Below are 26,994 nucleotides of genomic sequence, written 5' to 3' on the forward strand. Positions count from 1 at the left end.
TGTCTGCATGCTGACAAACATACAGGGGAAGGGGGGAGTGCACCGAATTGGACCCTAGCCACAGGGGTCAATGATAAGAATAAACATACATATATCCAGGCACATCGCCTCTAGTTAGGACATTAAATAAATTATTAGGGAAAGGGAGGTGCTGAAGGGGGTGTGGCTAGAAACAGCAAAAATCAATTAACCCTTCGCACTCTCACATGCAAATGTTCAAACAAATGCATTCGCAGATTTACTCATCCAGGCACAACTGTTATCCCTACAGCTAAATTAAAAGCCAGGGTTTTAGTTCACAGAAGAATGCATTCTTATGCTTAGTCACCTATACTGCGTAGAAGTACCCAGGTACTCCCTTTCCCTAATAATTTATTTAATGTCCTAACTAGAGGCGATGTGCCTGGATATATGTATGTTTATTCTTATCATTGACCCCTGTGGCTAGGGTCCAATTCGGTGCACTCCCCCCTTCCTCTGTATGTTTGTCAGCATGCAGACAGCTTATGCTGGTGTATGCGCATGGTGCACATGGACACATAACGTTAGCTCCCTTGTGCGATTGGTAAGATGCACTGTCTTTCCCAGGAGAGGAAGTTAGGATGTGTGCTCCTAATCCATTGATAGGTTTGATGCAATGAATGTGTTTGCATGTCTGCACTATGCATGTTACAGGGCCAGAGTTAGGACACCTATGTTTACCTGGGTACTTCTACGCAGTATAGGTGACTAAGCATAAGAATGCATTCTTCTGTGAACTAAAACCCTGGCTTTTAATTTAGCTGTAGGGATAACAGTTGTGCCTGGATGAGTAAATCTGTGAATGCATTTGTTTGAACATTTGCATGTGAGAGTGCGAAGGGTTAATTGATTTTTGCTGTTTCTAGCCACACCCCCTTCAGCACCTCCCTTTCCCTAATAATTTATTTAATGTCCTAACTAGAGGCGATGTGCCTGGATATATGTATGTTTATTCTTATCATTGACCCCTGTGGCTAGGGTCCAATTTGGTGCACTCCCCCCTTCCCCTGTATGTTTGTCAGCATGCAGACAGCTTATGCTGGTGTATGCGCATGGTGCACATGGACACATAATGTTAGCTCCCTTGTGCGATTGGTAAGATGCACTGTCTTTCCCAGGAGAGGAAGATAGGATGTGTGCTCCTAATCCATTGATAGGTTTGATGCAATGAATGTGTTTGCATGTCTGCACTATGCATGTTACAGGGCCAGAGTTAGGACACCTATGTTTACCTGGGTACTTCTACGCAGTATAGGTGACTAAGCATAAGAATGCATTCTTCTGTGAACTAAAACCCTGGCTTTTAATTTAGCTGTAGGGATAACAGTTGTGCCTGGATGAGTAAATCTGTGAATGCATTTGTTTGAACATTTGCATGTGAGAGTGCGAAGGGTTAATTGATTTTTGCTGTTTCTAGCCACACCCCCTTCAGCACCTCCCTTTCCCTAATAATTTATTTAATGTCCTAACTAGAGGCGATGTGCCTGGATATATGTATGTTTATTCTGTACCATGTAAATAGACAGTGGTTTCGCCATCTAACAGTCTTCTTTTTTGGCACTCACTGCTGGGAGACTAGTGACGGAGCAGATCTCCGTCATTCAAGCGGGGATGCACACGCATCGGCATACACGATCCCCTGCAATCTCCGCCCCCAGGACTTGATGCCAATTGGCGTTAGGCCATCCTGGGAGAACCACCGCATTCACACCCATTGGCGTGACACGGTCATTAGGTAGTTAAAGTGCGTTGCAACTTTTTTGGTGCGGTGCGTTGTAATGTTTCTTTGCGACTTTAACGTCGCATCACAAAGCAACGTCCCGCTGTGAACCTAGACATAGACATTTTCAAATGTTTCAATGTCTAGGTTCACAATGCAATCATTTAAGAAGTTCAGGTTCAGGAGAGGTCAGGTGGTGCCAACAACAAATCGAAAAGTCTGGGTATTCATCTCACCTCAATATCCTGTTTCCCACAGCAGCTAGTAAGACTGCAGCTGATAAATTGCTAGTACACATTACAGAATGTGAGATAGGAGTAATTGTCATGGAAAGCCAACTCTTCTTTTTTTTCTACAGGTTTAGAAATATTGTTGTGTTGTATTCAATTTTGTTAACTTATTTACTACGATAAGATCTCTGCTTTTGGATGCTCTGTAAAGAAGATGATATCCTTAATTCCTGAAAGTCAGTTTACCAAATATATCGCAGAAGTCTATTTAGTACTTGAGAAGACAATTCTAGAATCAATTGAGATGCTATTATCAACACTTCAGGTAATGTTTATATAAAGTGGTGCATAATTCACAGCAGGATCTCATAAACATGACAAGGGATTATGTACATAATGCACCCTTCAGGTCAGCAAAAGTGTTACATAAATACATGTTTCTCTGCCAGTTGGAAGAAATGGCAATAAATTACGCGGATGTATTATTTATATCTAAAGCGAGCACGGCAATAAATATATCTTATTAATAAGAGGGGAGTTTAAATGGCACATTTATCTATGGTTTTATAGTCACTTTTCTTATGTTTTTCATATCCTTAAGCTGAAGAATTCAAAAACCTTGCATATGATTGGATCACAGAGCGCTCATCAGTCAGTCAGCGGCGGTGAGTGAGGGAGGCAGAGGCCAGCGGAGCAGCCGTAGCAGCCACCCCATGAGGCAAGTGGGAGCCTGGCGGCAGCAATCAGACCCCCCGAGTAAGAAAAGGGGGCAACGGTGGCAGAGCCTAAAGCACTGACCAGAGACAATTTAAAGAGACAGCAGGCCAGATCCAGGCGGGCACAGGAGGAGAGAGATCCTGTCAGGCCAGTTGAGTATAGGCCTTGCGCCAGCATCAAGCCACAGGTTGTGATCAGAGAAGGGCCAGAGTTCAGTGGAGGTTGTTTGAGAATAGTGACAGTTAACTCCAGCATACTGAATGGCATATTCTGATGAAGGTGGTGTGACTAAAATCTGATAAAGCCTTAAAGAAACAGTGACATTGTGATGATAATCAGTTCATTTATGCAATATAGTACTGAATTTCCAAAGAAACAGAGACTGTGGTCAAATATATTAAGTGTGAGTGAACTTTGTTACCGGAGAGTGAAAGACCTCTGACAGACCCCTCAGTGATATATAGCTCAGCCGCTAGCAGTGATCCTGACTCAGAGACATTTGCCTGTCAGCCTGCATCAGATCAGTTCATTTGTTCATCAGTTGATTTGTTCATCAGTTGATTTGTTCTTCAGTTATCTACTAAAAGCCTGATATGAGAAATGAACAAAAGTGTTATTTTTGTGTTACCAGAGTGCAAGGCATAAGAAAGAGAGAGAGAGCAAGAGCCTTTGAGATAAAGAGAACATGTCAGTGAAACATAACTAGATCTGTTAACCTGACAACAGTAAATGAGAAGATTGGTGGTGGAATCACCCCACTGCATCCAATGTTACTAAGAGAACTACAGTGAAAAGCAGAGTGACATCTGACAGAGAAAAGAGTCAACAAAGTCGGTAAACCAGTGTTACAATTACAGTAGTTAGAGCTTATTCAGTATACAGTATAGAGAGAGTTACTGGTGGGACAGCTGGGTGCATTGGTTAATTTTGTTTTTTAATGGTATTTTCCTTTTATTTCTCTAACCCCTTATTGGTTGATTTGATTATTTTTATTTTGTTATACTATTTTACTTGGGGATCTACATAAAAGAGAAATTGAGAGATACAGTAGATAGAGCAAATGTCTGAGAGATTTTCTGAGTAAAGTAAACATCATTTGGATGCCATATACCAACCAACAAACTGTGAAAGTTGCTTCAGTACCATATTAAAGAAGAACTCTACCCCCCGCCCCCCCCTTTAAGGTTTTGTTGAGCAATATAGCTTGGACATGGTATCAAGGGACTGAGACTGTATAGGAGCTGAATTGCTCAGTAGACCTGTCCCTACCCAAGCCCTATACCTCAGTAAATGGTACCGTGATCAAAAGTGTTGTATTAAAAAATGGTTGATGATTGTAGGAGAAGAAGATCTTTTGTAGCTCTATTTATGTATAAAAGTGTCTGTGTAACCTAACCTTTTTATCCTGCAGCTTCTAGCGGTGCACCGGCTGTGAAGAGGAGAAGATTGTATTTTTGCTCTGTGATGTGCAGGGAAAGTGGATATTTGTGTTGAGAGTTATACTGGTTGAGTGAAGTTACCACTTGACCATTGTTAAGGTCACAAATAAATCCTTGATATTCACATTTGAGTCAGTGTCTGGTGGAATCCTCTCAGCCAGGGCAGAACACAGAGGATAAAAAGGGTTACACTATCACTCCCCTATTGTGTTTGAAGCAGAGAGAAATAAGAAAAGGGGAAACATGGCAGTGACTGCAAGCCAGATAACTAGAAATAAAGGTGTTTGGGGCCCTGGGGCGCCTCTTAGGCTGGGGTCACACTTGCAGGGCCGTTTTCCCCTGCGTTTCCCACGTTTCCGTTGGGTTTTGCGGTCGCATCTAACGCGTGCATTTTTCCGCGTGCGTTTCCGTGTTTATGCGTTTGCATGGCATGTACTGCCATGCAACGTGCGGGAAAAAGCAGAAAACTGTGCGTTTAGAAAACGCAGAAAAAAACGCGAACGCAAACGCACACAAACGCATGCGGTACAGCGTTTCCTGTGCTAGGCTATTAATTTCAATAGCCTCGAAAATCGTGCGCGTTTTTCCGTTTGCGGCAAAACGCGCAAAAACGCATGTAGTGTGTTCCCTGCCTCAGTCTAATAGCAATCAGTGTGTAACGGCTGGAGTGGGAGGGATGGAGGGGGCGCACTTTGGTGTCTCAGCCTTGGGTGCTGGAGGACCTTGTCCCGGCTCTGCCCTTACTGTGCTAACTTTCTATTGTATGCATTTATATTCCTTAACTCTATAGGTCCCTTCATATCCAGCAGAACATCCTTTTCTAGGCAGTGGCCATCTTGCAAAGCTAATGCTGACATCATATCCTCCCTGACTCTTGTTTCCCCCCTCCCTTCTCTTGCTCATTGTGTATATTTACACATCCAATCACTGAGTCACCTCAGCCTTGCTTGTAAACACAAGTGACCAGCTAGGCAGGGAAATAAATGGAAGAGGAGGAATATATTATAGGTAAAAAGAACTGCCAGCATTCAAAAGAACTCTCAGCATTCAACTCTTTTCCCATTGAAATCAAGCAAAAAAAAAAATCTGATTTGCTGTTTATGGATCTGCCCCTTTTCAGAATTTGAATCCCAGTTCCCCAGTAAATGACTGTACCAGGTTTGATGCCTCTGCCATTAACAGTGTAAGAATGGCAGCAATTTAAATATTCCCCTTGAAAATCAATAGGTGAATAATTAATCCCAGTCACCCAGTGACCAACTGTACCAATTTTTAGAACCCTGTCATTAACAGTGCAAAAATGGCTGCCATTTAAATTTTCCCATTTAAAAATGTGGTTGTTGTTGGCTTTGCACACTTTCTCTAACCTTGACACACAGTCACTCAATCCCTAAGTTTGTGAGCTTTAGGGTCCTTGACCTCAATAATGTGAAAATGGAAACAGTTTATCAGTCAAACAAATCTGATTGGCTGTTTGTGGCTCTGCCCCCTTTATCAAATTTGAACCCCAGTCACCCAGTGACCAACTGTAGCAGGTTTGAGGCCTCTGCCATTAAAAGTGTAATAATAGCAGCAATTTAAATATTTCCCTTAAAAATCAATAGGTGAATACTAATCCCAGTCACTCAGTAACCAACTGTGCCAAGTTTAACCTTTCGGGGACCACAGACATTGAATCAACGTCCAGCAGGTGGTGCTGCCATTCTGACTGGACGTTGATTCAATGTCTGCGCAAAAGAAACATCCCGACGCGATCGTGCGCACCCGAGAGGGAAGATTAAGCTGTCATATGACAGCTGTCATCTCCCCTCAGTGATCAGCAGCCAGTGGCGGCCGGCAGGGGAAAAAAGAAGAGGATCCACTTACCTCCCTGCTGTTTCAGCGACGATCGGCGCCCCCTTCTGCTCTGGCCGTCTGACATCAGCGCCGAGTCCCGGCTTGATGACGTCATCAAGCCGTGACCCGACCTGAGCGTCATTTGGAGCGGAGATGCCGGCTGGAGAAAAAGGGGCTACTGCGGCTCATCGCTGGAGCCTGGAAGCTGAGTGATGGCTGCTGGTGCAAGGTGGGACACTTGCCACCATGGGGGGGACACTGCCCAGCCAGCCACAGATGAGATCCAGCCTCCTGACCCCCCCAAATGCACGCACCCACCTTTACCGCAAAATGCCTGGCCCTTAAGGGGGGTTAGGCGGCCGGTCCCGAAGTGGTTAAGAACCCTGCCAAAAACTGTGTAAAAATCGTTGCCATTCACATCTTCCCATTTAAAAATGTGGTTGTTGTTGGATTTGCTCATTTTTTCTATCCTTTTTACACACAGTCACTCAATTCCTAAGTTTGTGAGCTTTGCGGTCCTTGGCATCAATAATGTGAGAATGGAAGCAGTTTATCAGTCAAGCAAATCTGATTGACTGTTTGTGGCTCTGCCCCCTTTATCAAATTTGAACCCCAGTCCTCCAGTGACCAGGTAGCAGGTTTGAGGCCTCTGCCATTAACAGTGTAAGAATGGCAGCAATTGAAATACTCCCCTTGAAAATCAATAGGTGAATTTTGATTGGCTATTGTAGGCTACACCCACTTCCTGAATATTCATCCCAGTCACCCAGTGATCAACTGTGCCAAGTTTGAGTACCCTGCAATTAACAGCCCAACAATAGCTGCATTTTATATTTTCCCATTTAAATGAATGGCTGAAATTTGATTGGCTGTTTTATGTTCCGCCCACTTTCCCTGAATTTTTTAACCTCGTTCACCAAGTGACCAACAGTGCCAAGTTTGGGAACTCTGGTTTTATTACTTTGAAAATTTTGCCTTTTAAATTTCCTTATTGTTGTGAATGAGTGAAATCTGATTGGCTGTTTGTGGTTCTGCGGGGGGGGGGGGGGAGGCATGAGAACATATCTTCCTAGGTAGTAAGGGATCTATATACCAAGTTTCATTGAAATTATATCTTTGTATATAATTGTATCAGTGTGCAGCTTGTATAACATACAATTTTTGCTGTACCATAAAAATAACTCAACACACCGCCATTCATGTCTAAACCACAAACTAAAGCAGATACAGGACATATCTGATGACTGCTCACAAGGTACCACCTTATAGAGTATATCAAAAACAATATAATAAATACCACTTGACCAGCCAGGTGATGTGCAAATAAATCACCTAAGGGCTCGGGCACGAAAATATCTTCCTCTACTATTGGTGTACAGCTAGGTAGGCAATAAAGCCAGCACAGAGCTCCTGATAAAGCCAGAAATGTTTATTTGTTGCCCTTAGCAACCAATGTAAGCTCACACAGCAAATGCTGTGTGAAATGTAGGGAAAATTTCCATGGAATACCAATTTCTGAGTTCCTGACCGGAAATGGGCTGCCGCAGGGTTAATCTGAAATAAGCCTTGCAAATGGGTATTCCACAGAAATACCACATTAGCACACCTCGGAAATTATAGCCTAATTACAGTTTGGAAACACTGGACCGACCTCAGGCAGCAGAATTTTTCCATGTAAATTGGAAAACCACAGAAATTTTAGACCGATCACAAGACTCAGTAAAACTTGGTAGTATCCAAGTCTACAATTTTTCTACAATTTGGTCTACAATTTCCGTGGTATTCCCACTTCTGAGGTAAACCTCTGCATTCTGTGATTGGTCCAATACTACCAAGTACTTTCAAATTCCAAGTATTGTGATTGGCCTAAAATCTGAAACTTGGAAATACTTGGCTTTAATAAGACCAATCTAGTACTGATGACTATGGTCTTCCCTAATAATCATGGATTTACTGTTGCTAACTGAGCCTGTCTCTGAGGGACATGCTGTAATAGATAGCGGATATACCGCCGCAGAGACAAGCGGCATGGCGGCTATCTCCGCATATCAGCCAGCAGCCGCTGCCGCGCGGTTACATGCTGAGACTTTGCCTGGTCCTTCTATCGCTCACCGGTTAAGGGCTACGCATGCGCGAGCTGAGCGACAGGACCTTTATGCAGCTAGGAGAGGAGTCAGCTGACGCGCGGTCAGCTGATTCCAGCCAGCATCCGGATTGGCTGAGTGACTGGGGCGGCGCTGTGGAGCATGGTTGGGTATATATAGGACAGGCCTGTCAGTAGCTCCTCGTCTGCTGTTGCAAATGCTATCGTGTTAGCACTCAGACCCTAGTCAGATCCCAAAGTATGCTAGAACTGGCCGGAGCTGGGGACCCACACTTAGCCAGATTCTGTTGATAGCTTAAAGTACTAATTGCATTGTTTATTTGTTATGACTTTCTGCTTACTCTGACTATCCTCCTGTTTGTCGATTCTGTACCTCAGCCATCTGATTCACGTTGCCGACCCTGCTTGCTATTGACACTGAATCAGTCTTCCGTTTCTGTACTGTACCTGTCTGCTCGTTGCCTACTCTGCCTGTCTGACCTCGCTACCCGCACCAGTGGGCCTAGCCACTGGTGAGGGAAATTACTGTCTGTATCATCTACTCCTAGGCTGCAGTACTGTCTGTATCATCTACTCCTAGGCTGCAGTACTGTCTGTATCATCCACACCTAGACTACAGTACCGTCTGTATTACCAACTCCTAGGCTGCAGTACTGTCTGTATCATCTACTCCTAGGCTGCAGTACTGTCTGTATTGCCTACACTTAGGCTGCAGTACCTTCTGTATCAACTACGCCTAGGCTGCAATACAGTTCGTATCACCTGTTCCACAGGGGATCGTTAGTGCAGTACTAATTGTATTACTCCTCCTTGTGCTGTGCACCAAACACTACTAGGCTGCAGTACTACCTGAATCACCTGCTCCACAGGTGATCAGTTGTTCAGCTCTGGTTGTATTATCTTCTACTTGCGTTTGTGCTTCCAACACTCTTGGCTGCAACACGGTCTGACTCACCTGCCCAATAGTGAGCACCGGTTGCAGTACTGTCTGGGTCACCCGCTCCTCGGGTGAACCCGCTCATCCTAATTACTGTTACACCAAACACTATCTCACATTGGTAGTCTTGTATCTGGCTATACTAGCATTATTGGTGATTCTGCAGATCACCACATAATCAGGTATAGCATCTGTATTATTGGTCATACTGCAGATCACCAATAATCAGAAAATCTGTTAGCTGACACCAATCGTTACACATGCTATGTAAAATACACTACGTACACAGAATACAAAGAGTATCAACTGCCGAAATAAATTACATAGCTCAAAAGAGGCTTTCTGTGGTCCATGAAGCTTTTCTATTACCCAGTAGATTGAAATCCTTAGCTGTATACTTATCAAAGGTCAACTGAGGATTTTTATTCACGTAGGAAATTAAAAAAGAAAAGCTCTTTTATTTGAACAAAAGATACATTTATTTTCCTGAAAAATAATTATATTGTTAATATGAAATTTTATTAAGAGCAGGACTTCAATGGAGTAGAGTAATTGAATAAAGAAAGCCTTTTCATCTGAATAAAGGTATGACTGACCTCATTTATATGGCAACAAGTGCGCAGGCTGTTAAAAGAAGATAACAAAAAAATAGAAAATCAATAAACCGCAAATTAGAGTTTCTGAAAACAAATCAAACTACTTTTTTTGTCATATTATGGAACATATTAAATGAGATTTCTTGACAAGATCACTTTACTTTATTGAATTTATCCTATTACACTTGTATCTCTGGCACTCCAAGGAAAAGCACATCTGGATACTCTCCTCCAAATTAGCGCGTTTGACTCTTCTCAACGTAATAACATTATATACTTCCATCAAGCAGAGATAAAACATTCTGAAGGCACACACACTAGCCAGCCTCTTTGTTTTAGAGAATATGTGCTCAAATTGCTAGGCTCTGCTCACCTATCCTTCTTTGTTCTGATTTTTCCTTTCCAGAGATAAGAAGAAAATATAAACAATAGTTTATATGCATTAGCATAGCTTTCTGCATACGTGCTGCACTTATAGGCTGTATCCCTGCAAAGAAAAAAAAAAGGAGACCCAAGAGAAGGTAATGGGCATTCCCTGTGGTGTGTGCTTCTGGCATGAAAGAAGGAAAAACACACAAAGATGCTGAGCACTCTAGGCATTAAATAGCACAATGATAAGCCACTAACACTTTTGTGGGCCTCAGTCACATATACGGGTACAGCATAGCGGTATAGTGGAAATCCAGTAGCCTGGACTGCATGAGTAATGCACTGCAGAAAGCTAGAAACACTCCAACTCTAGAGTAGTCATCTGCAGTAATCAGCAAACTGACATGCCCATTTGTAATTTTGCTGTCAACAGAGCTTGAGAGGTTTTGTTTTTTATTTATTTTTTTGTTTTTGTACTTTTTTTTACATTCCTGTTGATCAATGTAAAAACTCAGACTATTCTTTTATCATCTGTAAAAATATAATTTTACTTTATCATAATTTCATGCTCTGTAATGGAAAAACCCAGACATATTCTTTCATATATGGCAAATGCGTTTTTATGAGTTTCTTACAGGAGGAGGAGGAATATAAAATAGATTTGATGCAGGTATAGCTCCTGTTGATGGCTGTGGTGCAAGTTTTACCCTCTTTTATTTAAAGCTCTCACAGGTCATTAGCGTTATCATTGCAGAGGTAATAGGCACAGATCCTGAGTTCTCCAGGCCCTTAACAAAACCACTGACAGCTAATACATTATTGTAAGCTGATTTGTGTCTTCAAAAATACTATTTGGGACTTTGAGAGGGCCTTGTTACTGGTATTCTTAACTAGGCTTTGTGTGACCTTATTCCTCTGTCCACAAAGTTAGGCATAGTATATTGATTTAGTGTCTTGACATGAGTGCCTGATTTATGATAGTGATTACATTGTTTTATGATGTTCCATGAAAATCCTGCATCACAAGAGAAATGGCATCAGTTCCCCTTTTTCTCTGCTCTTAGAGCCGATGGCATGTATAAAATGAAACCTGGCTGTGACAAAAATTAAGATCTAAAAAGTTGATAAGGAAAACTTTTTATAGCCTTAGGCTTTCAGATGTTAAAATTTCCACTACAAAAGCCTGATATGCGACAACCAAAAATGGATTTCTAGTTGGTTAAAGTAAGTTATAGCAATAACCTATGTATGTATCAAAAAATTATCAACAAAGTAGAACAATCGAATGCCATAATATGATGAAAATTGTTCGATTTGCAAATCACTTTATTATTCAAACTTTTGAGAGTTGCACAGATCAATTACTTTAAAGAGGCACTGTAGTGGCATTTAGTAAAATGCAGTCAATAATTCAGGTTACCCATTTTTACAGTAATATTCCAGGTTTTAGTATCAGAAACACTTATCTATAGTTCTGCCCTCCCATTGATGTTTATCCCAGGCTATTAAGCTATACAGGAATCTCCTCCCCGAGCATTCTGGAAGCCCAGGTATATTTTGTACTTGTCTTTCAGTTTTTTGTGCACATTTTTCTGCACGTGTTTTCTGAACATCATGTGCATTTGTATGCAGAAAAACATGCACATTTTTCCACAACAGCTAATTTCATTGATAGAGAAAATGTTCAGAATTATTTGCATAATATAATGTGCAGAAATAGAAAAGAATGCACACAAAAACAAAACTTCCGCAGAGATCACTTGACAGGGCTAAAGATGTTGCCACATGTGATAAATTTCAGAATGTAAATCAGGGAGAGGAAAGATTCTATAATGGGAAAACACTGACTAATAATGTATAAGTTAATATTACAAAAAACAAACAATTTAGTTTATTAAATTATTTTCACTACAGTTCCTCCTTAAGGGCTCAGACACACTATAAGAGCTTTTCTGAGTGCTTTTTGGCCTCCAGAGCTTTTTGAGAGCTTTTTAAAAAATGCTCACTTTGACTTACATTAAAATTGTGGTAAAATCATTAGATTTTAAAACAATCAAAATATTACCGCAATTTTAATGTAAGTCAATGGGAGTGTTTTTTAAAAAGCTCTGAAAAAGCTCTGGAGGCTAAAAAAACGTTCAGAAGAGCGCTTATAATGTGTCTGAGCTTCATGTTTGCACTTCTTGCATTTTTTTTAGCAATATACCATATTTGTTAATTGTTTTTTCAAGTATTCCTATTGCTTTGAGTAAGAGCACCTTATCCTATTGCTTTGAGTAAGAGCACCTTATCCTATTGCTTTGAGTAAGAGCACCTTATCCTATTGCTTTGAGTAGAGCACCTCATCCTATTGCTTTGACTAAGAGCACCTTATCCTATTGCTTTGAGTAAGAGCACCTCATCCTATTGCTTTGAGTAGAGCACCTTATCCTATTGCTTTGACTAAGAGCACCTTATCCTATTGCTTTGACTAAGAGCACCTTGTCCTATTGCTTTGAGTAAGAGCAGCGTATCCTATTGCTCTGAGTAGAGCACCTCCTCCTATTGCTTTGAGTAAGAGCACCTTATCCTATTGCTTTGAGTAAGAGCACCTTATCCTATTGCTTTGAGCAAGAGCACCCTATCCTATTGCTTTGAGTAAGAGCACCTTATCCTATTGCTTTGAGTAAGAGCACCTTATCCTATTGCTTTGAGTAAGAGCACCTTATCCTATTGCTTTGAGTAAGAGCACCTTATCCTATTGCTTTGAGTAGAGCACCTCATCCTATTGCTTTGAGTAAGAGCACCTTATCCTATTGCTTTGAGTAAGAGCACCTTATCCTATTGCTTTGAGTAAGAGCACCTTATCCTATTGCTTTGAGTAGAGCACCTCATCCTATTGCTTTGAGTTAGTGCACCTTATCTGCATATGTATTCTGGGCAGGGATTTAACGTATTAGAGGCAGAGGATCAACAGGGCAACTTGGGAATTAGCATTGTTTAAAGTGGATCTGAGGTGACGTTTTGTATCTTTGAAAAATGTAACCCTTTGATATACCTATTAGGGCAATATTCCCCCCAAAAAGTGTTTTCTTAAGTTCTTTTTTACTTTATTTCCTTATAATTTAATAAGCCATGCTCCCTCTCCTCCAACGCCTCGGCGTTCTTGAGTCCCATGCCGCACATACTGATGTGAAGTTAGTCTAAGCAGGCGGAGGCTTTTGATAAAGGAGGAGGAGGAGGCGTTCCCAGCCAGGAGCAGCTGAACTCGCGCGATGCTTGTGTGAGTTCAGCACTTATCATCATCAGGGTCAGTGACAGGCAGCAGAGAAATAGTGGAGGTGGGGGAGGAGAAAAGCAGGAGTGCATGAGCCACCCGTCTTGCAGAAATCAGCTGGCAGTGCTATGTAGGGACTGTGCGGTACCTTTCTCCTGCACTGTGGCAGGGTGTCACACACGCTTTGGCTCTGCTCTCCTTCCATTGTGTACCATGTCTGTGCACTGCACTCTGCTGCCGCTCTCCAATCACAGTGCAGTGTCCCTGACCACGTGGTCCCTCCTGTTGACAGCTCCGGGAAGCGCGAGATTCCCTGGCTTGCTACTGTAAGAGGTGAGTCTTTTATTTACTTTAGTGCAGTGCTAATGCCTGGCATTGAGAGCAGTCACTAGGCAGAAGCATAAAGGCTCCCCTGACATAGAGACACCTTGGCATAGAGAGTCCGTACTGTACTTTGCATCACAGGCTTCAGCCTTTCACAGCCTCCCACGGTGAGAAACAAAAGCTGGCTGTTACTGTGCAGGGGGGCTGGAGCACGTGTTGCTGACAGGCTAAAGAGAGCTCTTGGGGGTGGGGGATGCATCTCAGAGATCATGGTGATGCATTCCTGAATGATAGTCAGGCATGAAAGGAGTGCTGTAAGTTTCCTGAAGCTGAATGTTTGCTGCAGCCAGTGTATCTGGCTCTCTGCTGCTTACTTGTTTCTTTCTCTCTCTTTTCCTCTTTCTCGCCATATCTACCTCTTACCTGTCCATTTCCCCCTCCTGTCTGCCTTGTAAGCCTGGGGTGTGTGTGCAAGTTCTGTGTATGAGATTGTGTGTGTGTGTGTTGGTGTATAAGTTGGGAGGGGGGGGTTGTGTAAGTTCTGTGTATAAGATTGTGTGTGTGGGTGTGTGTGTATAAGTCGGGGGGGTTGTGTAAGTTCTGTGTATGAGAGTGTGTGTGTGGGTGTGTGTGTATAAGTTGGGGAGGGAAGTTGTATAAGTTCTGTGTATGAGATTGTGTGTGTGTGTGTGGTTGTGTATAAGTTGTGTGTGAGGGGGTTGTGTAAGTTCTGTGTATGAGATTGTGTGTGTGGGGGAGGTGTGTATAAGTTGTGTGTGGAGGGAGGGTGTAAGTTCTGTGTTTGAGATTATGTGTGTGTTTTGGAGTCTTGTATAACTTCTGTGCATGAGGTTGGGTATGTACGTACATATATATGTGGAGACATTCACACTGCAGGGCCCACTGCTGTCGGTCATTTAGGGGGGTAAGCTGCACTGATTTGAGATCTGTTATTGCATATCATGTGGGGACTTTTGAGCGAAGGGGCCCAACGATGTCAGTCATTTAGGGGGGTCAGACGTGCTGAGATGAGGTCTGATGTCATTGCATATCATGTGGTGACATTTGCGCTAAGGGACCCACTTCTGTCACTTATATAAGTGGGTCAGCCATGCTGATATGAGTTCTGATGTCATTGCATATCATGTGGTGACAATTGCACCAATGGGCCCACTGCTGTTGGTCATTTAGGGGGGTCAGCTGCACTGATTTGAGGTCTGTTATTGTATATCATGTGGAGTTCTAATCACTACCATAGTCTTATGTCTATGTATCGTAGTCTAGGGCCAATTTTAGGGGCAATCCAATTTACTTATCTGTATGTTTTTGGGATGTGGGAGGAAACCAGAGTGCCCGGAGGAAACCCACACAGACTTGGAGAGAACATACAAACTCCTTGCAGATGTAGACCTGGCTGGGATTCAAACTGGGGGCCCAGTGCTGCAAGGCGAGAGTGCTTGCCACCATGCTGCCCACACCCTTACACCGAATGCATCAGGTGACTGGGTGCAACAGCAGTTACAAAGCTCTGCTGAGATGGACTGGTTCAGAAAAAATCTGCTGCCATCATAACACAAATTACAAATAAGCAATAAATCATGTCACTGCAGAGTAATACTTTTATCTTATTACAATTTAAAAAAATATAGTTTTATAAATTAAATTGGGTTTGAATACAAGGGTTTCACTCTTTCCTTGAATATAGCTGTGATACTCCAGAAACTGTTGTATCTGCAGTTATGCCTCTCCTTCCACAGGTCGTGTTCCAGTAGATTTAGCTACTTTACTCAAATGACAGCCCCAGCACACACTGAGCATGCCTGAGATTTCAGAGGCAAGGGGGCGGAGAGGGGAGGAGGGAGGAGGAGATGAGACAGGCTGAGGGCTGGAGATGCAAAGCAGCTTTGCTTGTGTGTAATATGACAAACAAAACATGGCTGCCCTCATTGTATCACAGGAAGAAATAATCATATACTGTTGAAGCTGTTTGTAGATAGATTTTCTGTGTAAACCATCTAAACTTTAGATATAAACTTTAGATAACATATATAGACAAGTTACTTGCTAGAGTTAGTTTTTCATCTCGGATCTGCTTTCAGAGAATCTCATCATGGCAGCCTACATATCCCTCAGACTACACTGTCCCTTTTAACACCCTTATATTTCTTTTTTGGAGCAGCAATATGAAGTCCAGTTTCAATAGCCAACAGTAAGGCATAGGCAGTGGGAGATGGTGGAACAGAGCTCACCTTTAGAAAATTAATTTTATATTTTCATTACAGAATTGTCTGTGTTCCAAGTATGCAGAAATTAGCCATACGTTTCTGCTACTACAACATACTACAAATATTAACCATGATCAAGGCATTGAAGCAGCTAAATACTATCTGGAGAAAGAGGATGGAATGCAAGGGGAAAAATTATTTCTGGCATAAAGGGGTGTTTTGCAGACAGCACAAAGGCTGTGCGATGGGGGCAAACTTTGCCCCTAGTCTGGCAAACATGTTTATGGGGAAATGGGAAGAGCAAGTAATACAGGATGTTACGGAAAGGAAAAATAAAGAATGGGTTTGTTTTATAGATGACCTATTTATAGTTTGGGGGGGAGGGGAGGGTGAACTGGATACATTTATTAGAGAGGATATCAAGAGGAGGAGTTGGATAAACAAATATATGAGATTAGTCAGAGGGATAGAAATGATCTTATTTTGGGGGGAGGGAATAATGGGGATGATGGGGATCAACAGATGGCTATAATAACAGATTACAATTCCCAATACAGTAACTGGGAGAGAATAATTAAAAAACATTGGGGCATTTTGGGCACAGATCACGTACTAAGGGGCATCAATCATTCCAAGCCATCCAAGGTCCATTTACAGAAGGGTGCCAAACTTAAGGAACCTTATGGTGCCTAGCTGTGTGGACCCCCCCCAAAAGACAAGACAGACTGCAGGGTTGGCAGGAAAAGGGCTTCTTTCCATGCCGTAAGTGTAAGGCATGCAGAGAAGCCACCCCAGTAAGAACTAAGGAGGTAGTATCCCTTTCCAATGGTAGACGATTTCAAATAAATCAGTTCATAACTTGTAATGATAAATATGTGATCTATATGTTATGGTGTACATGTGGGTACCAATATATTGGACGCACAACTAGGCAATTAAAGGAAAGGATGGGGGAACACACAAGGAATGTTCAGAAAGGGAGAGTAAATCATAGTGTCCCTGTACATTTTGGGGAGACTCATGGATGTGACTCCAAACAAATGTAATTTTGTGCTATAAAGAAAATAAAACCTGCATGGAGGGGAACAGATATTCTTAGAAAAATATCCCAGGAAGAAACTAGATACATATACGAAGTTGGAACGATGAGACCAGAGGGTCTAAACATAGACATTGATGTGGTCTGTTTTTTTGGGAGACACGTGATGTAAAATGTTGTTTCATGCAAATTGTTGTTTTCTTGCAAAATGTATTTGTAGTCGATGAAGCAATAGATTAGGAAAAGGTAGATTAATGGTCAGGCGGTATGTTGTATGAGGGAGATATATACTGGAGGAAGGGGTAGATATTCATTGTATGTGTGGGGATTTCTCATGCAATTTTATGTAAAACGAGATCTCACCATTCGCAACTCTGTTGGGCTCTGATAGATCCCGTACGTTGGGCAAGGATATAATTAACGGTAGAGGTGGTAGGTTAGCCCAACATGCGGGATTGCATATTTATATATAAGTTTTGTGATTTTAATTGCGGCGAATGTTATCCAGCGCGGGTAGTAGAAGAAACGTATGGCTAATTAATATGCACAAGAATAGGAAAGCTCTATTGGCCTAAGGGAAGGGAAGGGGAGGGAGTTAGAAGTTAAAGCACTCCAAGCCAATCAGGGCCCCAGCTCCTGATGAGTCACTGATGTGACGAAACTAGTAGGGCGGGACCCAGGAAGTGGCGTGGAGTGTGAGAGCGGTGGGCAGACGCCGAGACGGATGGACGGCTGAGAGTGCGGCGGCCAGACCTAGCAGTTGTTAGTGTCACCAGAGAGCCCACCAGAGGCCACCGATACGGGGGATAGACCGTTAAAACTCGTGCTGGATGTTTTACCAAGGAATTTGTAAGTGCAATAAATTTTAGATGTTTATTTTAAAAACTGTATTACGCCTGCGCAGTACAGCCCGGAGGACGTCCGATGACGTCAGCGCGCCCGCGTGGGACGCAGAAGTGCCGGGCCTTGGAGCGCAGAAGAGCCCGACCTGGCAGCCGGCCTGGCCAGGTCGAGTCAGCCACCGGAGACCACCGGGAGCCTGCGGAGCGGCGGCGAGGGCACCTCCTGCCTGCCACGGGCTGGAGGAAGCCCCAGGTAAGTGGAAATTGATTTTTATTTTTTCACTACCCTCCCTGAACCTTCCCTTTAAGTATGCAGAAATGGTAACTGATATCACCGTGGTTCCCAAGTGGGATTTTTATGGACAGTGGACACTGGTATTTGTTGACTAGTCTCCTGCTGAAAGGGATGCGATCTGTGTGGCTGCTTGTTGCTGTAGATTACTTTCAAGATGAAGTTGAGAAGATTAGTAATGAAGAAAGAAGAGTATTGAATTACAGCAAGGAACAAACATTTTATTTTAAAATGGGTGAAAAGGTTTTTGATTTGAAATAAGTTTATTCTCTTTTATTCTTCTATTATTTTTTTATTTTTATTTATGCAGGCACACAGGGGCTTATTCACAAACCTTTTATTTCAAATTATCTCACCTTACTTATTAACTCACAATTGATCTCTCTTTAAATCTAGAGTTAAACTAGATAAGGGGAGATAAAACATGAGATGAGAAAATTCAACAGAAAATTTTGTGAATGAGCCCCACAATCCCCCCGCCCCACCCCCCAAAAACATATTCACTTGAAAGGGAGAGAAGTGTTTTTTTTCATTGAAATAAGGGTTCTAGACATGCTTTGCAGTCAATATCAATGAGAAATGTTGTTACCTGTAGATTTTTGTAAAGTGGGAGGAACCCCTCTCCCGGAGACACAGGGAAAGCATACATACTCCATGCATATGGTATCCTGAACCTGAAATTTTAGAACTACAAGGTAAGAGTACTATCCATTAAATTAAAATGAGTAAAAATGAGTAAATATGCTGCAACTAGTTGCATAAAGTAAACTTGATACGGAATAACCAGAGGAACTTTACTTACCTGGGGCTTCTACCACCCCCTGTAGTCTGTCTGCTCCCTTTGTGTCCTCCCAATCTGATTATTTGTGCTACTGTAATCCCCCGTTAAAAACTGTGCATCCACTGTCCCGGCCCCGCTCCTCCTTGATCACACTCCTAAGGGCGGGAGCAATCTGTGCATACGTAGTTTGTTCAGACTTGTAAATGTGTATGTGTAGCGCAACAGGAGCACAGTAGCCCCTGGGTCACTGACTTTTATTTGGCTACAGCAGCACAATAGGTAAGACCTTTAGGACCGGGGGAGGCGGCAGGCTACAGGGGGCTGGAAGAAGCACCAGTGAAAATCTTGTTGTCACTCCTTGTTGAAAGGAAACTTGATGTCTATATAATTTACAATGTGGTTTTGCCATTTGTTAATTCATTTTTAAAATATATAATTTACAAACAGAAGGTCATCATCAGTGTATAGCGATGTATACATAATGCTTATAAATTGGTAACAGGATTCTGCCAAATACAATTTATGACAGTGTTATGTATCATATATTAAAGCCTACCTACATTTATTATTATCTTCTTGTAAATAACCTTCCAGATGAAGTATAGTTATATAATAAAACAATTGCCTTATGACAAGGTTAACTAGCTATTCTAAAGCATCTCTGTATTCGCTATTAGTATCTGGTAAATAAACTTGCAGATGGGATAGCTACCCAACAACACAATCACATACTGAAAATCATGATGAGACTCTGATATTAATTCAAACCAAATAATATATCCTATCAACAGGAAATTCTGTGTCTCCAGCTGTAATGTGTGTCTATTCCAATAAATACTGCAAATCGCAGCTGCAGTGGCATGGCTAACAATATGTGATATGACAGTCTGTGAGGGCTTTGAAAATGCTCTTGTGCTTATAAAGATTCAACCGCCTGTATTGTCAGGGTCACCTGCTGCCTATACACTTCTGGGGAGAGTAATATGACCAAATGATCAGTCTCTGGAGACCGTGTAGGACATGGATGGAAGAACCTGATGAAACAGTCATTTTCAGACATTATTAATAATTTATGTAGTGCTCTCAAATTTCACAATGCTTCACAGAGTACAGCTAACAACTCATGTCCCTAAATGTCCCTTAGAGGGCATCAATGCAAAATAGGCATGGGGGAAAAATGGGTGTGAAATCTCTGTAATACCTCCGTACACTAATTTTCACTTGAACCCTTCCCTATCTATTCCTAACCCCAACCAAGTGTACACGCAAAAAGGGCTCCTGGTAATTTGGTCACCCAAAATAGCTGCTTGTAGAATTTACTGATATTGTACTATTTTGCAGTGTGAATTCCGATAGTAAAATATCTGTAAATGATACCGATATTTTACTACAGCTAAACCTAAGTTCTCACACAGACCCCTTCCTCTACCAATGCTTAATCCTAACCACTCCATCTCCGATACCTAACCCTAACCATCATTCCTGCCTATGTCTAACCCTAACCAACCCCCACCAATGCCTAGCTTTAACCCCCCTCGCCTAAACCTTAACAACCCCTCTACCACTGCTTTATCTTAACTGGTCCTTCCTGCCACAAACCAGCCACAAAAAATGAAAAATATCGGGCACCATGGAGGTTTTACTAATATCTATTATTGCATGGCTAATTGGCTACACATAGCAGAAAGTATTGCAATTCCTCCTATAAACCTGGATTAATTGGAGTAATCTGAATTTTTCTGTCAGAGAAAACCAAGACAAGAAGATAAACAAGCTAAAGCTAAATCTAAAATGATGTTTCATAAAATTCTTGTATAGATCTGTTTTCTGTTTCCTCATTTTATTACTGTTTTCTCAACAAAGATTACATTTCATCTGAAAGCGATGTCCATATAGGTTTCCAAATGCAAAACAGAACGCAACACGTGCTGCATTAGGAAGTATTCTTCCAAATGCTTTCCTAGTAGAAAACACTATTTGTTCTGGGTTGGTGGATAATGGTATAATATTTTAATATGTTAAGCTACAAAGCCTTGCCTTGTGAACACATAAATGTATACTGGGATTTTCTGCTTGGTATAGTTCATCATTTAAAGAGACTCTGTAACAACATTTTCAGCCTTATTTATTTTATCCTATAAGTTTCTATACCTGTTCTAATGTGGTCTGGATTACTGCAGTCTTTTCTAGCTGCACTGTCTCTGTAATATATCTAATCTTCTTGTCTTTGTCAAGCTTTGTCGACCCAGGGAGGAATGGGCTGCCTCTGTTGTAATGAATACAAGTAATGCACACCCCCTGCAGGCTCAGCGTCTCTGCTCTCAGTTTCAGCTTGTCTGATGCAGTTTGTGAGGCTGAGGGGGGGAGGGAGCTGCCTGTCACATGCTGAAAAACTGTGAGAATCCCAGACTGGAGTGCAGTAAAAACTTGTAGTATAATGTTTGTAAACACTGCCTAAAACTGGCAATTAAAAAGCCAGGTTAACGGCGGGGAGCGGCGGAAAGGGCAAAGAGGGATCCAGGAGATCACAGTGACTCGATTGGTATGTTTTTTTTATTGTACAAATCGGACAGTACATATTCTCTTTAAGGTGCTATTTTTCCTGCTGCTGCAGAACAGCACCTATGCAAATCTGGCACCTAATAAACTAAAAAATGTAAGCCTAACAATTTTAAACTAATATGAAAGCAGCACTGAACCAGCTGTTGTACCTGCACGGAGCAAAGTGGAGAAAGGCCAGTGGCAAAAGGCCATTCAAAAAGAGAATCTTACCAGTGCATAGTGACACAGGGCCCTTGTGTGTTGCAAATGATGATGTATTCCCCTCAAAATGAATGAAAAACATGAGCCTGAACTAGGGCATTAAACACATGTCCCCCGTTACTATGATCATGCAGATGCACAACCAATAATATTGTCTCTCTGTAGATCTGTCTAACTATGCCATGCTGCATGATCAGGAGGCTCAACACTGAATGGAAAAAAAAACTTGAATAAAACTCATACTGTATATAAAGTAATATAGGTATAACTTTAGTTTTTAGTTACTGAAACTGACGTAATTATGCTAAAATTCATATGATGATGTGTTTGGGACCATGCTATATGCCAACAGTGCATATTGAGGCAAGAGAAATGAAACATGGTGGGGTCACATGGTGTCATAATGAAGAGCACTTATACCTTGTAGTACTGGGTCACTGGTTCAAATGTTGGGCAGGACACTGTATGGGGATTGTATGCTCGTCCCATGTGGTTTTTTTTCCCAGGAACACCGGTTTCCACCCTACAAAATTGGTCTTCCACTATAACTGTGGCTTTGACTTGATTAGGTAGGAATTAGATCGTAAGATTGTAAATTCCCCTAGGGGTTGCTAGTGACATGATTATGTGTTCCATAAAGTTCTGTGGAAGATGTCAGCTCTTTATAAATACACAATAATAATTTGATACTACATTCTGGTGTCTAATATCTGTCTCAATAGTGTTTTATTGCTTGTGAGTGTCAAGGAACCCATCTTCAGTTAATTACAGCCTCCACCATGATCCTTTACTATCCCTTTGGTATGACAGGTATGAGTGACGCTCCGCTGCTGCTACGACTGCTAGAGTAGCAGCAGCAGAACGTCATCCCTGAACTAATTCCAGCAACAACACAGGTCCTCACTCCTCTCTGCCTCATAGCTGCACATCGGGCAGCTTATCTCCTTGCAGCTCTTATCTCTGCATGTTACATGACAGCCATTGGAAGCTACAAAGAGAAAGGCTGCATGGTTTCGATCCAGAGAGGGATAAGGTCCTATCCCCTGGAAATAGGTAAGGTACGATGCTCTGCTGCCTCTGCTCTGCATACAATTCACAGCAGGATTAGCCCCCGCCCCTTCCCCTTATGGGAGTGCACAGCACTGAGGGTAGTGAGTTTGATAGGGAGTTGAGTTATGCCCCCGGAGGCTGGTGCTCCCAAAAGCTCGTGTCTTTCTTGCCTCAGTCCAGCCCAGCCTTGCTCTAATGGGTCTATAGGTTGTTTTACTGCCAGAACCCATTACATAGCAATGCAATTACAGAAAATAAACCATTTCTAACCATAACCATAAGGATGGAAGAAGCAGTTTTATCTGTTTTCATATAAACCATTTTAAAAGTTAAAAAATAAAGTTTGTTCGCAAATTTACTTTTCAGTTCTGGCAGATGCTGAGAGCTGCTGCATGAGGATGCTAGCTTAAAACATTATTACTAGGGAATAAAAATCGCTCACACAAGTTCCAAACACAGATATGATGATGAATATCTTTGTGTGATAAATCAAAACACGGCTCAAAATATAGAGCTGACAGACAGAAACAAAGTCTACATATTACTGCTGGACTCTTTGTTAACAGTGTGTTATCATACATAAAATACATGACCTCTGTGCCCCCAGTCATCATCTCTGTTCTCTGGACAGCAGGGCCACAAAAGGTTTTCAGCTTGTTTAAAACCCCTAGTGTGCTCATTATATTAGCAATCTATCTACGCTACTGAATAACATATTATTTATTCAAGCTTATCCATCAAATTTTGAAAAGTATTAATACGGTATTGAGAGATCATTTAAGGAGGTATCTCAACAATGTAAAGTAGAATGTAATGCATTATTTAGGATACCCAGTTTTAAGGAAATTATCTTGGTTTCAGCATCAGAAACACTTTCAATATGTACAGTGGCTTGCAAAAGTATTCGGCCTCCTTGAAGTTTTCCACATTTTGTAATATTAAAGCCACAAACATGAATCAATTTTATTGGAATTCCACGTGAAAGACCAATACAAAGTGGTGTACACGTGAGAAGTGGAATGTTGTGGAAACATTTTTGTACAAATAAATAACTGCAAAGTGAGGTGTGCGTAATTATTCAGCCCCCTGAGTCAATACTTTGTAGAACCACCTTTTGCTGCAATTACAGCTGCCAGTCTTTTAGGGTATGTCTCTACCAGCGTTGCACATCTAGAGACTGAAATCCTTCCCCATTCTTCTTTGCAAAACAGCTCCAGCTCAGTCAGATTAGATGGACAGCGTTTGTGAACAGCAGTTTTCAGATCTTGCCACAGATTCTCGATTGGATTTAGATCTGGACTTTAGCTGGGCCATTCTAACACATGGATATATTTTGTTTTAAACCATTCCATTGTTGCCCTGGTTTTATGTTTAGGGTCGTTGTCCTGCTAGAAGGTGAGCCTCCGCCCCAGTCTCAAGTCTTTTGCAGACTCCAAGAGGTTTCCTTCCAAGATTGCCCTGCATTTGGCTCCATCCATCTTACCATCAACTCTGACCAACTTCCCTGTCCCTGCTGAAGAGAAGCACCCCCAGAGCATGATGCTGCCACCACCATATTTGACAGTGGGGATGGTGTGTTAAGAGTGATGTGCAGTGTTAGTTTTCCTCCACACATAGCGTTTTGCATTTTGGCCAAAAAGTTTAATTTTGGTCTCATCTGACCAGAGAGCCTTCTTCCACATTTTTGCTGTGGCCCCCACATGGCTTGTGGCAAACTGCAAACGGGACTTCTTATGCTTTTCTGTTAAAAATGGCTTTCAACTTGCCACTCTTCCATAAAGGCCAACTTTGTGCAGTGCACAACTAATAGTTGTCCTATGGACAGATTCCCCCACCTGAGCTGTAGATCTCTGCAGCTCGTCCAGAGTCACCATGGGCCTCTTGACTGCATTTCTGATCAGCGCTCTCCTTGTTTGGCCTGTGAGTTTAGGTGGATGGCCTTGTCTTGGTAGGTTTACAGTTGTGCCATACTCCTTCCATTTCTGAATTATCGTTTGAACAGTGCTCCGTGGGATGTTCAAGGCTTTGGAAATATTTTTGTAGCCTAAGCCTGCTTTAAATTTCTCAATAACCTTATCCCTGACCTGTCTGGTGTGTTCTTTGGACTTCATGGTGTTGTTGCTTCCAATATTCTCTTAGACAACCTCTGAGGCTGTCACAGAGCAGCTGTATTTGTACAGTACTGACATTAGATTACACACAGGTGCACTCTACTTAGTCATTAGCACTCATCAGGCAATGTCTATGGGCAACTGACTGCACTCAGACCAAAAGGGGCTGAATAATTACGCACACCCCACTTTGCAGTTATTTATTTCTAAAAAATGTTTGGAATAATGTATGATTTTCATTCCACTTCTCACGTGTACACCACTTTGTATTGGTCTTTCATGTGAAATTCCAATACAATTGATTCATGTTTGTGGCAGTAATGTGACAAAATGTGGAAAACTTCAATACTTTTGCAACCCACTGTATATATTGCTGTATGTTTATGCTTAGCCTAGGCTACGGTGTGACAGCATTCTACCCCAAAGCACTCTAGGAGATCAGATGTTGTTCTTGCTCACTTAACAACAAATAAACATTGCTTAGTGATGCACCTCACCAGCAGTATAGGCTGAGGCCCACTAGATATCACAAATTACTTTCTAAAACGTTATTGTTTTGAGAATGATTTTAACATTGCACAACCAGTTTCCACTGCGATTTCAAAGAATTTTGGAATTAAATCACTCGCAAAATGCTGCAGGTGCTGCAATTGTGATTTTGGCAAATCGCAATCACTCCAGGGGAATCACCACCGTAGGCTTGTATTGCCCCAGATATAAGAATGTAAATCAGAAAGATTTCACAATGGGCAAAGCTTGACCAAACACATTATAGAGTTATACTATAAAAAGAAAGCAATTTTATTAATTTAGTTATATTCATTAAAATTCCTTTTTAAGTTACAATCTGATAACAGTCTGATGTGGCAAGCAAATGATTACTCCTCAACTAGAAAACAATCAGGTAGTAGCAAGCAATATACTTGTTTACCTGGCTCAATCTTTATCATATTTCAGCAGAAAACTGCTCAAGTATCGATCAAACCATTGCTGGATGCATCTGTTAATCCTTCCTGCCCCTCTCATTTTACTCTTTTCAAATGGGCAATTATGATTATATTATACTGGTGAGATAAAATTATACCAATGTTTGACTACAACAAAAACTAAACCTATTCTCAACCGGAACCCTCTTTCTACCTACTGTATACCTAACCTTAAAGTGAACCTCAGGACTAAAAATCTACTCAGCAGAACTGAAAAGGCTTGGTGTTTAAGTCTTTAACAGTTTCACAGCATCAGAACTTTGTTTTTCTTACCAAAGCATCATTTTTAGCTGCATTCTTAGCTAAGCTTCACCCATCAAAAAAAAACTGCTTAGGCTTTTTTCCCTGATGCTGTGCAAAGCATGATGGGATTCCCTATGTTGTTATTCATGTTGCCTAGCAACTCGGAGGGCTGATCAGCACACAGGACAGTTGGAACTGTGTCTCATGCTCCCTGTCACCTCCTTTCAACCAAAGAGATGGCTGTCCTCATGACATCAAACATTTGCCTGTTCTTTTAAAAAAGAGATTATATGACCTATCTATTTTAATTAACGTAAGTAACTGATGTAACTTAATGACAGTATGTTTGTTTAGGCTGAAGCTCCTCTTTAACCACCCCCTTGCTGATGCCTAATCCTACATCTCTTCCCTCCCTGCCTATTCTTAAGACCCCTAAGGCCTAACCTTAACTACACCCTTGCTGATGCCTAACCATAAATCTTCCACCTCCATGTCTAACCTTAAGATCCCCCAAGGCCTAACCTTAACGACACCCTTGCTGATGCCTAACCCTAAATCTTCCCCCTCCATGCCTAACCTTAAGAACCCTCAGGCCTAACTTTAACTACCCCCTTTTCCACAATTCCAACAAGTAAAAAATGAAAAATTTAGGCCGCCGCGCATATGTGCCTATAGGAAATATAGTTAAAAGTGTGAAATTTGGTTGCCCGAGGCAACTGATAAATGGGCGCCAAATTTCACACTTTCATAGATATGTTCTATGGGCACCTATGCAGCACCCAACCTTCTACCGCTAACAGGTGCCCCCAAATATTCTGCTTCGGATTTATTCATATCATTTGTCTATTAAAGCATATGGCTTTTGCAGCCTCCCTGGGAGCCTTCAAATGTACAAATGTTAAGCCTGGTGGTTTATATTTTTGCAAAAAAAGAGGTCCACAGAATGTAAAAATCACTTCTAGCAAAAATCTTTATACATCAGTGCTCTGGCTCCCCACATACACTGCAATCTGTAAACAATGCATAGTCCTCCATATTGAAAGATCTATTTAGTACAGAAGATGTTTCAGTGCTTATTGTCCACCATCCACTGCAGAGATTTCTTCAGTGAAC

At 41.7% G+C, this 26,994-nt stretch overlaps 1 long non-coding RNA gene across 1 annotated transcript; it reads right to left on the reverse strand.

The window, feature by feature from the left end:
- Positions 1–3,046: 3,046 nt before the first annotated feature.
- On the reverse strand, positions 3,047–25,990 carry LOC137546787 (uncharacterized). Its single transcript, XR_011026370.1, has 4 exons — positions 25,912–25,990; positions 18,537–18,621; positions 9,601–9,628; positions 3,047–3,276 (listed from the first exon to the last, which is right to left on the reverse strand). It is a non-coding gene; the product is annotated as an uncharacterized lncRNA (long non-coding RNA).
- Positions 25,991–26,994: the final 1,004 nt, after the last annotated feature.

The sequence above is a fragment of the Hyperolius riggenbachi genome, chromosome 1 (genome assembly GCF_040937935.1).
Source record: "Hyperolius riggenbachi isolate aHypRig1 chromosome 1, aHypRig1.pri, whole genome shotgun sequence".
Lineage (NCBI taxonomy): Eukaryota > Metazoa > Chordata > Amphibia > Anura > Hyperoliidae > Hyperolius > Hyperolius riggenbachi.